This window comes from Schistocerca cancellata, chromosome 4 (genome assembly GCF_023864275.1).
Source record: "Schistocerca cancellata isolate TAMUIC-IGC-003103 chromosome 4, iqSchCanc2.1, whole genome shotgun sequence".
In the NCBI taxonomy this organism is placed as follows: domain Eukaryota; kingdom Metazoa; phylum Arthropoda; class Insecta; order Orthoptera; family Acrididae; genus Schistocerca; species Schistocerca cancellata.
The window spans coordinates 501,519,716-501,535,678 of NC_064629.1; positions in this window are offsets into that span (position 1 = coordinate 501,519,716).

The following is a 15,963-nucleotide window of genomic DNA, read 5'->3' on the forward strand; positions in this document are numbered from 1 at the left end:
TGATAATCTGAGCAGCCCCCTTAGATTCTTTGCAGATGACGCTGTAATTTTCCGTCTAGTAAAATCATCAGACGATCAGTTCCTATTACAAAATGATCTAGAGAGAATTTCTGTATTTTGTGAAAAGTGGCATTTAGCACTAAACAAAGAAACGAGTGATGTCATCCACATGGGTACTGAAAGAAATCCGATAAATTTTGGGTATACGATAAATCGCACAAATCTAAGGGCTGTCAATTCGACTAAATACCTAGGAATTACAATTACGAGCAACTTAAATTGGAAAGACCACATAGATAATATCGTGTGGAAGGCGAAACAAAGACTGCGATTTGTTGGCAGAACACTTAGAAGTTGCGACAAATCCACTAAAGGGACAGCCTACATTACACTTGTCCGTACTCTGCTGGAGTATTGCTACGCGGTATGGGATCCTTACCAGGTAGGATTGACGGAGGACATCGAAAAAGTGCAAAGAAGGGCAGCTCGTTTCGTGTTATCGTGCAATAGGGGTGAGAGTGTCACTAATATGATACGCGAGTTGGGATGGCAGTCATTGAAACAAAGTCGGTTTTCTTTGCGGCGAGATCTATTTACGAAATTTCAATCACCAACTTTCTCTTCCGAATACGTAAATATTTTGTTGACACCCACCTACGTAGAGAGAAATGATCATAATAATAATATAAGAGGTATCAGAGCTCGAACGGAAAGATTTAGGTGTTCTTTTTTCCCACGCGCCGTTCGAGAGTGGAATGGTAGAGAAGTAGTACGAAAATGGTTCGATGAACACTCTCCCAGGCCCTTAAGTGTGAATTGCAGAGTAAACATGTAGATGTAGATGTAGATCAATCCTTTACAGTATTATTCTCTTCTAGTGATTAGATTTTTCATCGGTAGTTTATTTCATAGCATGTAAGATAGCGAAATGAAGGATGTCAGAGAGTACTCAGCCAGTGTTCTATAAGTGGAAAATTTTGTTCAGATATATTAAATATGAGTAGCTGGTAAACAAGGAGTTGCCTTTTAGTCACCGACAAAGCCGTTAGTTCAAAAGCGATAGCTGCTTTGTTAACAGCTTCGCTATCAATGATTGTGATTTGACCGCGAAGGCAGAGTGAAATATTAGAGAATTTTAATAACGCGATTTGTATGACACTGTATTTTCATTACTCGCACTAAACTATCAACTCTTAACTATGTGAATTTCTCACACTTGTGCTTCATTCGTGAACTAATGAAAATAATAGCTTTATCTTTTTTATAAGCTATGTGCTGAACTCCAGAATTAATAAACGTATAAAACGGCTGTGTGGCATCCTATCTCACTACCTCACAAATTTCATACTGCAAAGAGACAGACGGCACTTGCCGTGATGTGTTCTGTATTTATTACCCAATTTCCCACCGTCATTTATTCTATTCACAAGGGTTCGAAGAATATAGTATTTATTTTCTAACAACATCAGTCGTAGTTTAAAACCGTATTATCTTTTGAAAAACATCTTTTGCCCCTTTATTACTGTCTAGCAAAGTATGGATGAAACAATGCCCCCTACATTGCCGTGACCTCATTTTGTCAGAGTATCTCCGTAGTGACAGGTCTATTGGGCTAAGTGAAAATACGATAACTCGGTACAAGCTTCTTAATTGACATCACAAAGAAATTATGCTGAACGCGTTTCGCATTACATAAACATATCATCAGGAACATTTCAATTTTTTATGAATGAGTTCAGCCTAATTTTTTCACGGTGAAGAAAGGTTCTCTGTAGACATGTCACTTCCAATTTCGGAAGTATCTCGAGTTTAGGAGACTACTTACACCGTTTATTTCAAGTCCAGGCAACACATGGTCAAAAATGTAAGTTTTCATCTCTAGTTCTCAGTAATCAACTTCTTGATCACATCACGGATGTGTCTTAGAATTGTTATGATAGCCACCTCCCTCTCCATAACCGAAGAATAGTTGAGAACTTTTGATACAAATCGTTTGCATCGTCGTCACTCACGAAAGAACATAAATTACTAAGTGTTCTCTTGTGATTTATCAGTGTATTAAACATAAAGTCGTGTGGTCTCTAGTGATAATCCGCGTGCATCGAAACGTAGAGGTAGCGGCCTCGAATTTCGGACGGACCAGAATAAAATTTTCAACCTGCCTCTAATCTGGTCTTCATCTCAACGACGCGTGGAGTTGCGAGGAAATACACGTTAAATTGTAGGTCCCATTTTCTGGTTGGATAACTGCAGTAGTTTAGGGACATGCAAGGCATCGAAGTGGCGACCAATTCAAAGACTTCCATTCAGACTCTGAGCCACATGCTCTTGCTATTGTTATTAAGTACACTGAATGCCTGATTTTGTGTGTAACTACTACCTCCGCTACAGCTAGTACAGCACATTCAGGTATCGCAGCATCCGTATGACTGCGTTCCAGAAGTTAGGAACTGTGGTTGAAAAGCATCGTAAGAAAAAAAAGCTTTTCTACATTTTTGTTAGGCTGACACGTTCACCATCGATTTTTCCACTTTAGTATATTTGATGCGGCATTTATGACCGGCCCAACTTCTTCATAACGCACTAATGGTATGATAAACATATTACTAGCATCAGAGCCTCAGAAGTTTACTGTGTTTTCTGCGAATATTTCAGTAATTTTATGGAACCAATGTGCACAGTTTCAGAATGGAAACTCAGATTTCAAAGCCAGATTAGACGGAGGAAAGGAAAAACTGACGATTGTTGAGCACAGACTAATACAGATACACATGGTAACGTTCGATATCTGACCACACGATAACTTGGGCCCATGTCTCTAAGGATTGGCACTACAAAGACAACACAATAGAGAACTTATTTCTTATATTACATTGAGTATGACGCTCTGAAATGAACCCGATATCACAGAGTTCGAATTATTATTTGACTGTTAGGGTTGCGCCACGTGATATTTTAATGTCATACCATATCCTCGATGCATCTCGTACTGAGTTTATTGCATGTGAAGAAGGACACAGGGTAACAATAGCTGGAGGATTGCGATTGTACCGCAATTAGTCACAGCAAAAAGAATGTAAAACATTTGATCCAATAACATCCTCTCTTAATGAGATGTTGAGAGTTGTTGGGAAAACTGATTTTTAAATTTCTACTGTTTATATAGAGAGTATAGTCAGAGGATTTTGGATAATAATTTTCGATCTTTAAAAACGCATCAAACATGTAACAGATAATCTGTTGGATCACCTTTTATTGTTATTACAGTATATATTCTCTGAGGAAGTATTTCCATTAGGCTATACAACGTGGAATGTAGTAGCCTACTTGTTTCCAAACTCATTGAAGCGTTGTGAATAGCTGTTTCCGAGCTGTCGGATAAAGTGGTCTGGCAAGCAAGCGATGTTGGAATACGCTTGAAGGATATTTAATGAGGTGCAGGTGGTCTCAGCAAGTCAACAAAGCACTGTCTGACAAAGTTTTACCACCAAGCTATAAGAATCTGAATGTGGGACTTGTTTCCAAACTTATTGTAAAATGGTGAATAGCTGTTTCCAAACTGTTCAGGTAGGTTTCAGCATGAGGTTCTGGTAGGTTTCAGCAAAGAGATTAACTTGATTTTCTTCTAACCACAATTCCGAGAGTCTTGCTTCGTCATGCTAGTATAGCAGCTGACCAACTTCTAACTTCTACCCCAGTGTGGTTCTAGCATGCTACTGTCTACAGTATTTTGAAAACCAATAGCAATTTTGTTCCTGTCAACAAAAACTAATCATCCGAACCTAAATCAGGAAATTGCGGCCGAGTTCAATTTCGGCACTTGAATAGAGAGTGGGGAAAGACTAATATACGCGCATTTCTGTACTTGGAATGAAGTTATTTATTGCGAATACACTTTTAAAAAATAGCTTTAGAAGCAAGCATACATGAAAGAGGCCTGGGAATCAAAGAATGAAGCTAAACGTTACAAAAATTTATCCAGATACTGACAGTCATAATGTGAAACCGAAAATTTTGTAGGATCTAAATAACACATACTATCTTGGAAGAACATGAAACAAAAGACATAATTACATTCCAAATATTTGCTCATGTGGCAAGCTGATACAGTGGGCTGGACTGATGCCGTAGAAAACGTAAAAAAATGAGCTAGAATTTAAAAAAAAGCAGGAAAGAAGTAGCTATGGATAATAGATGTGATACCAGAATGCAGAAACGACGAAAAAGTAAAATTGTTGAAACTGATCAAAGGGAAGAAAGGTGTCATGAGATGTATACAAAACTGGAAAAGGGTAACATAGATGCTGCACACAGACTAAAGAATAATTACTTGAGAGAGCACAGAATAGCGAACACCATGATTAGAGATGGAAAAGCTAGTGGGTAATGGATCTATAAAATAGGATGGTAATATGGATGCAATACTAAGAGAAACTTCATAGCTGCCCCTTGAAAATGTAGATATGATGTGAGAAAGTGGTAGGGGAGATTCAGTTTCTGAATTTTGAAGAACTTTGCATGAACCTGGAACTCTTCCACTTATAAGGCTAAGTGGCGGAGAAACAGCTATACCAACTCATGAATAAAATTTACGTAGCTGGACAAGCTCTAGCAGACTTTGAAAACAATGAAAGAATGCGAGATCGGACACATATCAAAATTAATGCACGTTCAGTCTAGTATCATGTGAGAAAAAATTCTTTCAAGAGTATTTTATCGAAGAATGAGACAGAAAATTTAAATTAGGTTAGGAAGAACCAGTTTGATTTTAAGCAAAGTAGAGATGCTTGGGTGGTAAATTAACCACTGCTTTTAATATCAGAGCATAGATTTAATGAAAAAAAACAATAAATGACTCATTCATTTCATTCGTAGAAGTGTAGAAGGCTTTTGATATTTCGAATGGAACTGATGATGTTTATTGATCTCTGGCAGTGTAGTATGAACTATATGAATAGAACGGTAATCCAGTGTATTAAGTAAAAAGCAGAATAAAGTTATCAAAACTAACAGAATCATGCAAGAGGTCAAAACAAGGAAAAGTGTGAAGTAAATTTGAAGTAAATTTCCATGTCACTACTGGAAATTAATTTGTGTATCGAAGAGCCAATAATTGACGTGAAGAGCTATTTAGATGTGGGAATTGTTTGTCACGGGCTGTAAATCAGCATGTTACGGTTCGACGATGACACAACAATGGTCACCGAAACAAACACAAACTGAAGCTCATGGTTAATGAAATGAAACATGTGGTAGATGATGCTTGTAATATCCACTGAAACAAAGGGAAAAGTAAAGTAAGGGTGGATTCCAAAATGCTAACCTTTCGCCACTGACTGTAGGAAAGATGGACGGAATACTATAAGCCTACGGGTAAAGAAGAAAGATGCAAGAAAGATAGTAACAACGATTTCACGAGACAAAAGGGCTCTCCATGAAAAGAAATAGGTCCTAACATCTAAAAATATATGAAGCTGTAGGTATTATCAGTCAGTGTTCACTCATATAGTTTATTGGTGAAGCAGTTTTCGAAACTTCTGTCATTTTCAGTAGCGTTCTCAGCTGATCGACGCGTCAGAACGATGTAGAAGTAAGCATCTCCTCATGAATTCTACTAGAGGAGATGCTTATTCGTACTGTGTTAACATATCCTCAAGATTCGTACTAGAGAAAATGCTTTCTCCTGCTACGTGCTAATGCTTTCATCGGATAAGAAAGTTATTTAAAATGACTAGTGTCGAATTCAGTGTAACCAAAAACTATGTGTGACATTGATTGATAACATCTGTAGTCAAAATTAGTTTACTTCTTGACGCTCTATGCTATCAGCATAGCAAATATGATTTTAAAATGTAAAATTTGTGAGGAGAAGGATATCAAGGAAAAGCTGTATCCGAAGCACAGCCCTTTGTGGTAGTAATACATAAAATATGCTACAAGAGACGAGACTAGCGATCCACGAAAACTACGGTCCGGTAGATTCAGTACATTATATAAATGACGAACTAAATGGAAGGATTACCGGTAGTATTGATAGGGAAGAAACGTAAGTTAATGTGCAAGAGAGGAAATGGGAGCCGACGGCTTCTTTTCGTTTCTTGTTTGTTTGGTTATTCGTTTTGCACAGAAATAGGACTGCATTTCATTCATCGTTACTCCACAGTGTTTTATAAGTAATAAACATTAGTAGATCGTGTAACTTCTACGCTCTCATGTAACCGAAGCAATTACTTTTGATCCCAATACAGTTTACAAGCACAAACATAGAATTATATATATAATTATTGTTGTTATTTCTTTCCCAATAGAAAGTTTTTCATCATGATCTAAGGCAAGAGTTTTCTGTTATTATCTATAAATGCGATAACAGAAACAAGTTTTGTATATTTTCGGCGAAGTATTGAATCAATGTTTGACATACATTTCTTTCGCATTTTTCACCCTTCTGTTGAGCAAATTGCGTTTTCTAGCTCTATACGTTAAGTCTGTATTGTGTTCTTTATTTCAGATACAAAACCGCTGTATTTCACATTTCCGATCAAAATTTTTTGGACAGAACCTAAATTAAACATTGAGAATTGCGGTTTTGCTGTGAATACTGTTTCTTCTTAAGTCAACTACTCATTTTATTATTTTATTCTTAAAACAAAAACGTTCCATAGGTTATCCAGCATTTAATACATACTCACTCAGTTTCTAGACGATCCACCACTTCCGGTTTTTAGGGGAATCTAAGAAGACACTGACTGAATATCTAAAAGAATAGATCATTATGATGCAACACCCGATAGGTACGCAACATAACCAACATTCTGGTAATGCGGGTGCAACCTTAACTGACCAACCCTACGAGAAAAACTACCATAGTGTGCGTTTACTAACGGTAATCCATGGAAGCCTACGGTAGTTTTAAAACACTGCAAGAGACTATTATAGTCCTTATTTTCACGAACATGGTTCAAATGGCTCTAAGCACTATGGGACTTAACATCTGAGGTGATCAGTCCTCTAGACTTAGAACTACTTAAACCTAACTAAACTAAAGACATCACACACATCCATGCCCGCGGTAGGATTCGAACCTGCGACCGTAGCAGCTGCGTGGTTCCGGACTGAAGCGCCTAGACCAGCTCGACCACAGCGCCGGCTGCTTGGGGCAGTTAGCAGCTCAATTAAAGTAGTAGCGAAAGGATGTCACAAGAGACAGCTTTTGCAGAAAAATTGGAACTGATTTCGAAAGGAGCTACCAGTTCAGAAAGTTAGCACTATACACACCCGCAAATCATTGCTGTTACAACACGGTAGTCAAACAATGCCCACGGCGTTGCGGTGTCCTGACTACGCCAGTGGCAGGAAGAATGCATTTTCCGAGATGGACCCGTGCAAGATCGGATCCTAAATTTCAGATATTTTTTATAGTCGAATCTTCGTACGAAGCAACTAGCAGCTTAAACGATTGGATGGTGTACAACACTGAAGGGGTTTCTGGATTATTTTCTGACTGCCAGACGACATAATGCTTTCCAAAATCATCGAGGGAGGCAACAATGGGAGAAGTTAGGAATGCATTCGTATGTTCTGAAGCGAAAGGGTGAAATCAACATCAGTCAGAAACTGAATACGACCTAACGCAGTAAGACATTTTATCGATTACAACTCGATAGAAATTCTCATTTGAATATATCGATAGTCCTGTACTAATAACGCCTTAATGAGCAATCAGGTAGTGAACTGAAAGGTAACTGTACCAACGTCAGTCACGGCATCAACCCTGCCCACACTCAAGGTGGTAAACATGCTGCCCCCATTATTATTTTATTTCTTTCGGTCTGAAGTGTGCTGAAAGTTAAAAAAGCCCGTTTACCAGATGTTGTTCGCATTTATTGGCAAAGCTTCCTAAGTGACCATGCAGTAAACATTACGTACAGATGACACTTATCGTTCTTTTGATGTACAGCTGTAAATAGAATAGTAGCAAACTGCAGTCGATTTGACCGGCCGGTGTGGCCGAGCGGTTCTAGACGCTTTAGTCTGGAACCGCGCGACCGCTACGGTCGCAGGTTCGAATCCTGCCTTGGGCATGGATGTGTGTGATGTCTTTAGATTAGTTAGGTTTAAGTATTTCTAAGTTCTAGGGTACTGATGACCTCAGATGTTAAATCCCATAGTGCTCAGAGCCATTTTTTTTTTTTTTGTAGTCGAATTAAGTTAGGTGCTGCAGAGAATGTTTTGTGCTATGTAAACAGCAAAACACGTGATGGTGGCAGAAGTAACACGGATGTAAAATGTAGGCTGGTGAAAGTAAAAACAGATTTTCTCAAAAGATAACCATGCTTACATTAACGATAAATTTAAATGTTACGAATCTTTACTGAAAGTATTTTTGACCTTCCTCCAGTAGCAGTTTTCTCTTCTTTTAGACAGCCGGCCACACCACGTATCTGAAATCTGGAGAGCACCGTGTCTCTTTCTAGGTTGAACATTGTCAGGCTATTTTATATAATGTGGGAGACTACATTGCTGCTGATTTATTTATCTCTTATGATTATTCGTCATGTTCAAATAGCTACCGCGTAGACGCGACTTAGTATGTTCTGTAGTAATACAAATGAATTACATCATATCAATAACGTTACGAAAATAGTATTTTTTAGTAAAACATATTATCCCAGATAGTCATACAGTAACTGGATAACACGCACTTTCGGCTTAGAAACGATGTTTCTTCTTTCAGTTCACATTCATACAGAAGTAGCGTTGCAGGATTATCATGAAAGTATGCACCGCAGAAGAATGTAACATAGTCCCTCCTTTCATAGTGTTACGATCGTCGGAATGCCAGATATTGGGATAACCGATCGCAGAACAGGAAAATAATTACAATTGGTTACACGGGAAACTCCCCATAGTACCTCAGATTTATTGATAAGATGGCCCACCGTCAAAAATTGAAGAGAGATCAAACATGAAAACCGAAAGGAGGTGAACTGAACCGTGAAAGAAAAATCAAAATAGAAACAGTCAACGGTCGAAGCACAAGATGTGCAACATAGTGCAATCTGCTGAAGCAACGGCGCAGTGGTCAACCGGCACGGTAGCTCAGCGTCTACGGTCAGATGGTTAACTCCCATTTATAATAAAATAAAACTGAATGCATGGGTCAATGATAAACTTGGACGGTGTCTTGGGAAGTCCGCCCCTAACAAATGCACTGAGAAGTAACGAACGAAATGAGAACAGAACATGTGGTCCCGGTGTTGGACTAAATGCGAGGAAGCCCTGATCAAACCTCCCCTGTGCCATTTCACTACTTTTTTCACAACATTATCAACTGTCCGTCTGGCCATTCATATGTTTGTTCTCTTTCTGCAGCCTTGTCAGTTGTCATACTATCCACTGGCTATAGGATATGAGTCATGTGGTAAGAATACATTACCGTCTCTAGTACATGTGATGAATAGTGAGAGCAGGTGAGATACGACAAACATGCCTCACAGAAATGAAAACAAATAAACGGGTGTGAACTATGTTACAACAAAGGAATTCACGAACCAAAGCTTCCAAGACGGAAGGCAACTTCAAAAACGTTAAAAACACATATATTTACAGAGCACAGAGAAACTGTCTGATTGTGAAACTCTTGTGTTCATTTGTTGCAGGTTATGTGGCAAAAAATTATGTTTTCATCATTCCCTTGTGAGTTATCACATTTGCATTCATACGAACTCCTAAATCGGACAAGGAGACATATCTCACTCACTCAGCGGGCGTATAAATTAGGTGCGTCGACAATAAATGGTTCAAATGGCTCTGAGCACTGTGGGACTTAACTTCTGAGGTCATCAGTCCCCTAGAACTTAGAACTACTTAAACCTAACTAGTCTAAGGACATCATACATATCCATGCCCGAGGCAGGATTCGAACCTGCGACCGTAGCGGTCGCGAGGTTCCAGACTGTAGCGCCTAGAACCGCTCGGCCACTCTGGCCGGCTGATAGTAAATTCCAGTCATATGACACACGTACTGTCACTAATGTCGTGTATGACACACTAGATGTGTTTTCCGGTGATTGATTCGGTTGACTTGTCATTAAGTATTTGCAGTTTCCATTCGAAAGACATATCCTTTCAGCTGTTAATAGAGTAGCTGTGCAGAATTAACTTTCGTTACAGGTCCCTTCCTTACACCTCGCTGTTGCAGAGGGACGTTACACCAGGGCACAGACACAAAATTGAATACAGCGGACATAGGAAGGAGATACACACGATGGGGCTTGTAACACTGCTCGCCCGCTTTGCAGTCACCCACCGTGACCACTTAGCCAGGACGCCGTTGCTCCAGCAGATTGCATTACGTTGCATTTCTTGTTCCTGGACGGTTCACTGTTTCTATTTTGCTTTTTTTCACATTCAATATAACTTCTTCCTGTTTTCAGGCTTTATCTGCGTTAAATTTCTGACAGGCTATCCACTGAGTCATCTGACCTCTAAATCTGGGGGAGGTGGGGCAGGGGGGGGGGGGGGTTAGTAGTGGAAAAGCTTCAGGACCAGATGAGATACCTATAAGATTCAACGAAGATTATGCAAAGAAACTTGCTCCCCTCCTAGCAGTAACGTATCGTAGATCGCCTGAGCAACGAAGGGTACCTAGCGATTGGAAGAAACGGCAGGTCATGACGTTTTTGGAGAATGAGAATCTCCTCAATAAAATTAACATGGAGTTCGCAAAAAGATAGCCTGCGGAACTCAGCTAGCTCTCTTCCTCCAAGTGATCCACAGCGCCGTAGACAACGGCGCTCAGATTGATGTCGGGTTCCGTGTCTTCAGAAAGGCATTTGACACCGTCCCACACTGACGTTTGGTTAAAAAAATGTATGATCTTATCGAGTATCGGAGCAAATTTGCGACTGGATTCGAGACTCCGTTGCAGATAGAACTCGACACGTCGCTCTTAACGCAACAAAATCGACAGATGTAAAGGAATTTCCGGAGTACCACAAGGAAGTGGGGTATGACTGATACTGTATACAATACATATAAATTGTACCAGTTCTGATACTAAATGTAACACTTCTGTCACTAAATGTAACTGGGTTTTCTCTTTTGATGCTGTCAATTGTCAGGATGAGCATTCTAAAGCATTCTGTCAGGGTGAAAATATTAAATAATTTAACTTTTCACTCTTAACAACATGTGGGCAGGGTGGGTTCTTCCTTGGCTCGGGTATGAGGTAGAATGAAACAGCATTTTTACATAAGATAACTTTTACTGAAAGTTTCGTACAACTGTATCTTACTGGACGTTCTGGTTCGAGAGCGGCAGCCGTGTTGTTTGCGTAGCCTTCTGCTGCGGCAGCGGCGGCGGCGGCGGCGGCTGATTACGCGTAGCGGTGTGTATCTCGTGTCGCCGTCTCGCCCAGCTGACTGGAGAAGCGCAGCGCGAGGTGGCCCGTTTAATTATTGCGAGCGAAGTCGTGCATCGGATGGTGATACCTTGAATGTGGCGTCCCAGTGTTTCTCTTCTCTAAGCGGCCGCGTGTGTTGTGCGTCGGCCAGCGGGGCGTCGCGGCGGGGGAAGGCCAGTGTCCCGGAAACGAACAACGGACTCCCGCTTGCCAGTCTTCGGCTGTCAGATCTTCATCCCAGCTCACAGGCCGTCTCCTTCCCGTCCTCACGAGTCAGCCGGGTGCGTAAAATCAGACTTCAAATACCTTTTAACTTCTGTCTTCTGGCGCAGAGGCTGCTGCTTCCAATTCCATTACAGCGGCGGACTTGGTGCGTCTGTGCATGATGTAGTCTCTTCTTGCATGACGGTCTTCAGCACCGAAACTGACTTAAAATAACTGCTACGCTTCTTCACTTCTTCGTCTTCTTCGTCGCTCGTCTCCATCTTCGTCTCCGTCTCTCGTCTCCGTCTTCATCTGTCGGGCTCACCGCGTTTCGCGTATTTATTCACTTCAGTTCACTGGAGATGAACGACTTCACGGCCATTGCCTCTTCTGTCACGTTGAAAAGCTTCTCGAAGAATCTTCTTAACGTCGGTCATTGGCTCTTGGGATGTAGGCGAGGGCCTTTGCTCATATGTGACAACTGAGAAACACGTGAGCCGGTCGGGCGATGCCCTGACGGCTGAATCGACAGCGCCCGCTTATGTGGAACTTGCTGACTTCACGGTCATTGTCTCTTCTGTTCTGCTGTTCTGCCCGCTGAATGCCAGTATGTAACTCTCTAAACTAAACCAAGTTTTTCATTTATATTCTAATTTCTACTTCACTTTGATTTCACTAATTTATTTACTTAAGTACCACCCAACAAAATGATCTAGTAGAAAGTGTCGGATGCTCTTTAAGGCTGTTCGCAGATGATGCGGTTGTCTGTAACAAAGTAACAATGCCAGAAGATTGTAACGATTTGCAGAATGAATACCCGAGAACTGATGAATGGTGCAGGCTCTGGCAGTTAATCCTGAACGTAAATAAATGTAAGGTATTGCGCACACATAGGAAAATAAATGCACTACTGTAGAACTACACTAATAATGACAAACAGCTGGAAATATTATCTACCGCAAAATATCTTGAAGTAACTATCCAGAGAGACTTTAAGTGGAGTGACCACATAAAACAAACAGTGGGAAAAGCAATTGGCAGACTCAGATACATAGGAAGAATCTTAGAGAGAGAGAGAGAGAGAGAGAGAGACAGAGAGACAGAGAGAGAGAGAGAGAGAGAGAGAGAGAGAGACAAGAAAGAAGATCGAACGAAGAGCGGTGCTTTCGTCACGGGATCGTTTAGCCGGCGCGAGAGCGTTATGGTGATACTCAACAAATTCCATTGGCAGACGTTACAAGAGAGGAGTTGTGCATTACGGAGAGATTTACTACTGAATTTCGAGGGACCACTTCCCAGGAAGAGCACCTTCCCCCACATCGTCTCGCGTAATGACCACGAGGAGAAAATTCGATAAATTAGATCCAATACAGAGGTTTTCGGCAATGATTCTTCCCACGCGCTATTCGTAAGTGGTACAGGGATGGAGGGCTCAGTTAGTGGTTCAAAATGTACCCTCCGCTACCTACCATTAGGTGGATTACGGAGTATGACGTAGCTGTAATAAAACCGACAAACTGCAGCGACGGTTTCCTGACTGGAAATGGAGGACGAAAGGTCCTGTGAACATGTGTTCGTAGATGCATCGTGCCGCTGCGCTGACGAATGACAGTTCCTCTGACCACGTGCTGTGTGTTCCTTGTGTGACGCGGTGTACTGTAAGAGCAGACAAAAAACAGGACTCAACAGCCGTGAAGGTAATTAAAAAAGTGAATCATTGCTGTGCAAGCTCGATTCTTGATTCTGATAACATGAAACGGGAAGCTTTGTTAAGATAATGTGAAACAAAGAACAAAAAGTGCGACAGTAATATGTCAACTATATGATTCTTAAGCAAGTCTGTCATTCACTGCATAAAAACCCAAGAGACTCGTAAATATAGGAATACGACTGAAGGCGATGCTTTGTCAGTAACAGCTAAAAGCGTCTGATGAATGAACTTTTCAATTTTGAGACAGTTTGAGATAGAGAGGAAACAAAATAACAAGAAGAGATTACCCTAGATGAGCGCGGAACTGAATTTCTATGCACTATGTCACAGCTGACGCATTTTTTCATAGTTTATATCTCTGTTGCTTAACACCAACGAACCTTATGTATTTTGCGCATCATACTGATATCAAAAACGACGGGATAAATCACGAAAGCAATGAACAAGCTTGTCAGTATGCATTACCTATAATGGATGCGGAGGTGAAAAACGTATGAAAGCGCACAACCGCACATTTGACTGTTTTCTTTCTTTTCTAAGCTGCGACACAGTCACAAACTGATCAGTGACCCGAATATAGGATAAATTTTCTTTATTTCACGTCTATGGCCACAAATTTTTTTGTCATCAGACTACCTGTTTCGGTCCATAAAGACCATCTTCAGTTCTGCGGTAAAATACGCGAAAAACCACAAATACACTAGCAGCTTAAAACACAAAACCAGCGCCAACATCGTCAAATGTATATAAACGATGGTATATACAACAGTCATCTAGTCAACAGCACTACTCTTCAAAGCAAACTGCCACACAGTGGCCACAATATGTTTGTGTTGCACTTTCGCCAGATTGTCACTACTGTAGGGGTACACATATTCTTCACTGATTATTTGTACGGCGTAAAATAAAGTCTGTAATGCGCTTATAAGGTATAAGAGGCATCGCAGTATTAAAAATCAATGAAATAAAACATGACAGAAATGAAATGGTTGAAATGGCTCTGAGCACTACGGGATTTAACATCTGAGGTTATCAGTCCCCTAGAACTTAAACCTAACTAGCGTAAGGAGATCACACACATCCATGCCCGAGGCAGGATTCGAACCTGCGACCGTATCGGTCGCGTGGTTCCAGACTGAAGCGCCTAGAACCGCTCGGTCACACTGGTCGGCTAAAGCATGACAGAAGTTAGATTGTTAAAAACGAAATGTTAGGAGACAGTAACTGGCATATGCTCAAGTGGTGATATTATTGATAATGACATAAATAATGAACAGTTTCCCGAGTACACAGAATAATATAAGGACTACATAATAAATAGCTGAAGCAAAGCAATGAATTAGAACAGACCGCCGCATATAGCCAGCGCCATCTGATAGCACTAATGCCAGAACGCCGCATAGGCGAGATGCGGTTAGAGGAACGTGACCACCAGAGGGCCCCTCGCACCCTGCGGCACGCGTTCTAAGAAACAACTAAAACTAAACTCCGTCCGAACAGGCCTTGGAAGGCCCAACGGTACCAACCGGCCACCGTGTCATCCTTAGCCCACAGGGGTCACCGGATGCGGATATGGAGGGGCATGTGATGAACACGCCGCTCTCCCGACAGTATGTCAGATTACCAGACTGGAGCCGCTACTTCGCAATGAAGTAGCTCCTCAGTTTACTTCCCAAGAGCCCACCCGGTTGACCGTGCAGTCTAACGCACTGCTTTCCGGGCGGGAAGCAGCGCCTGGTCACCAGCACAAATCCGCCCGGACGATTTGTGTCGAGGTCCGGTGAACCGGCCAGTCTGTGGATGGTTTTTAGGTGGATTTCCATCTGCCTCGGCGAATGCGGGCTGGTTCCCTTATTCCGCCGCAGTTGCACTATGTCGGCGATTGCTGCCCAAACAAGTTCTCCACGTACGCGTACACCACCATTACTCTACCACGCAAACAGGGGTTACACTCGTCTGGTGTGAGATGTTCCCTGGGGGCCCTCCGGGGACGAACCGCACAATAACCCTGGGTTCGGTGTGGGGCGGCGGAGGGGTCAAATGGACTGCGGTAGTCGTCGTGGGGTTGTGGACCACTGCGGTGGTCGTTTCTAGGTCCCCGGTTAACATACAGTACAATACAATACGTCACAAGACCCGAGTGCACCCCGCTCGCCAACAGCGCTCGGCAGACCGGACGGACGTCCATCCAAGTGCTAGCCCAGCCCGACAGCACTTAACTTCGGTGATCTGACGGGAACCGTTGTTACCACTGCGGCAAGGTCGCTGGCACGTGTTACAAGAAAAGAATGATAATGCCCGTGCATGAGCAAGATTATCTAGTCAATTTATTTATTTATTTACATGTGATGGCGCTGTAGCTGATTTTGTGTTTAGCATTTGACGGTGCCACTATAGCTCCAGTATGTTAGGACATGTTTTCATAAAACAGGTATGCCTCTTCATATTTACGGCGCACAAATGCACATGTATGTCAGTAATACCTTTCATTATGGTCTATTTTATTGTTGTAAGCTGTAGACAATCTGCTAGTTTATTTGTTTTTCCCTATATTTTGCTGTAGATCTGAAGATGGCCACTATAGACCGAAACCGGTAGTCTGATGACAAAAAGTTGTGACCATAGACGTGAAGTAAGGGAAATT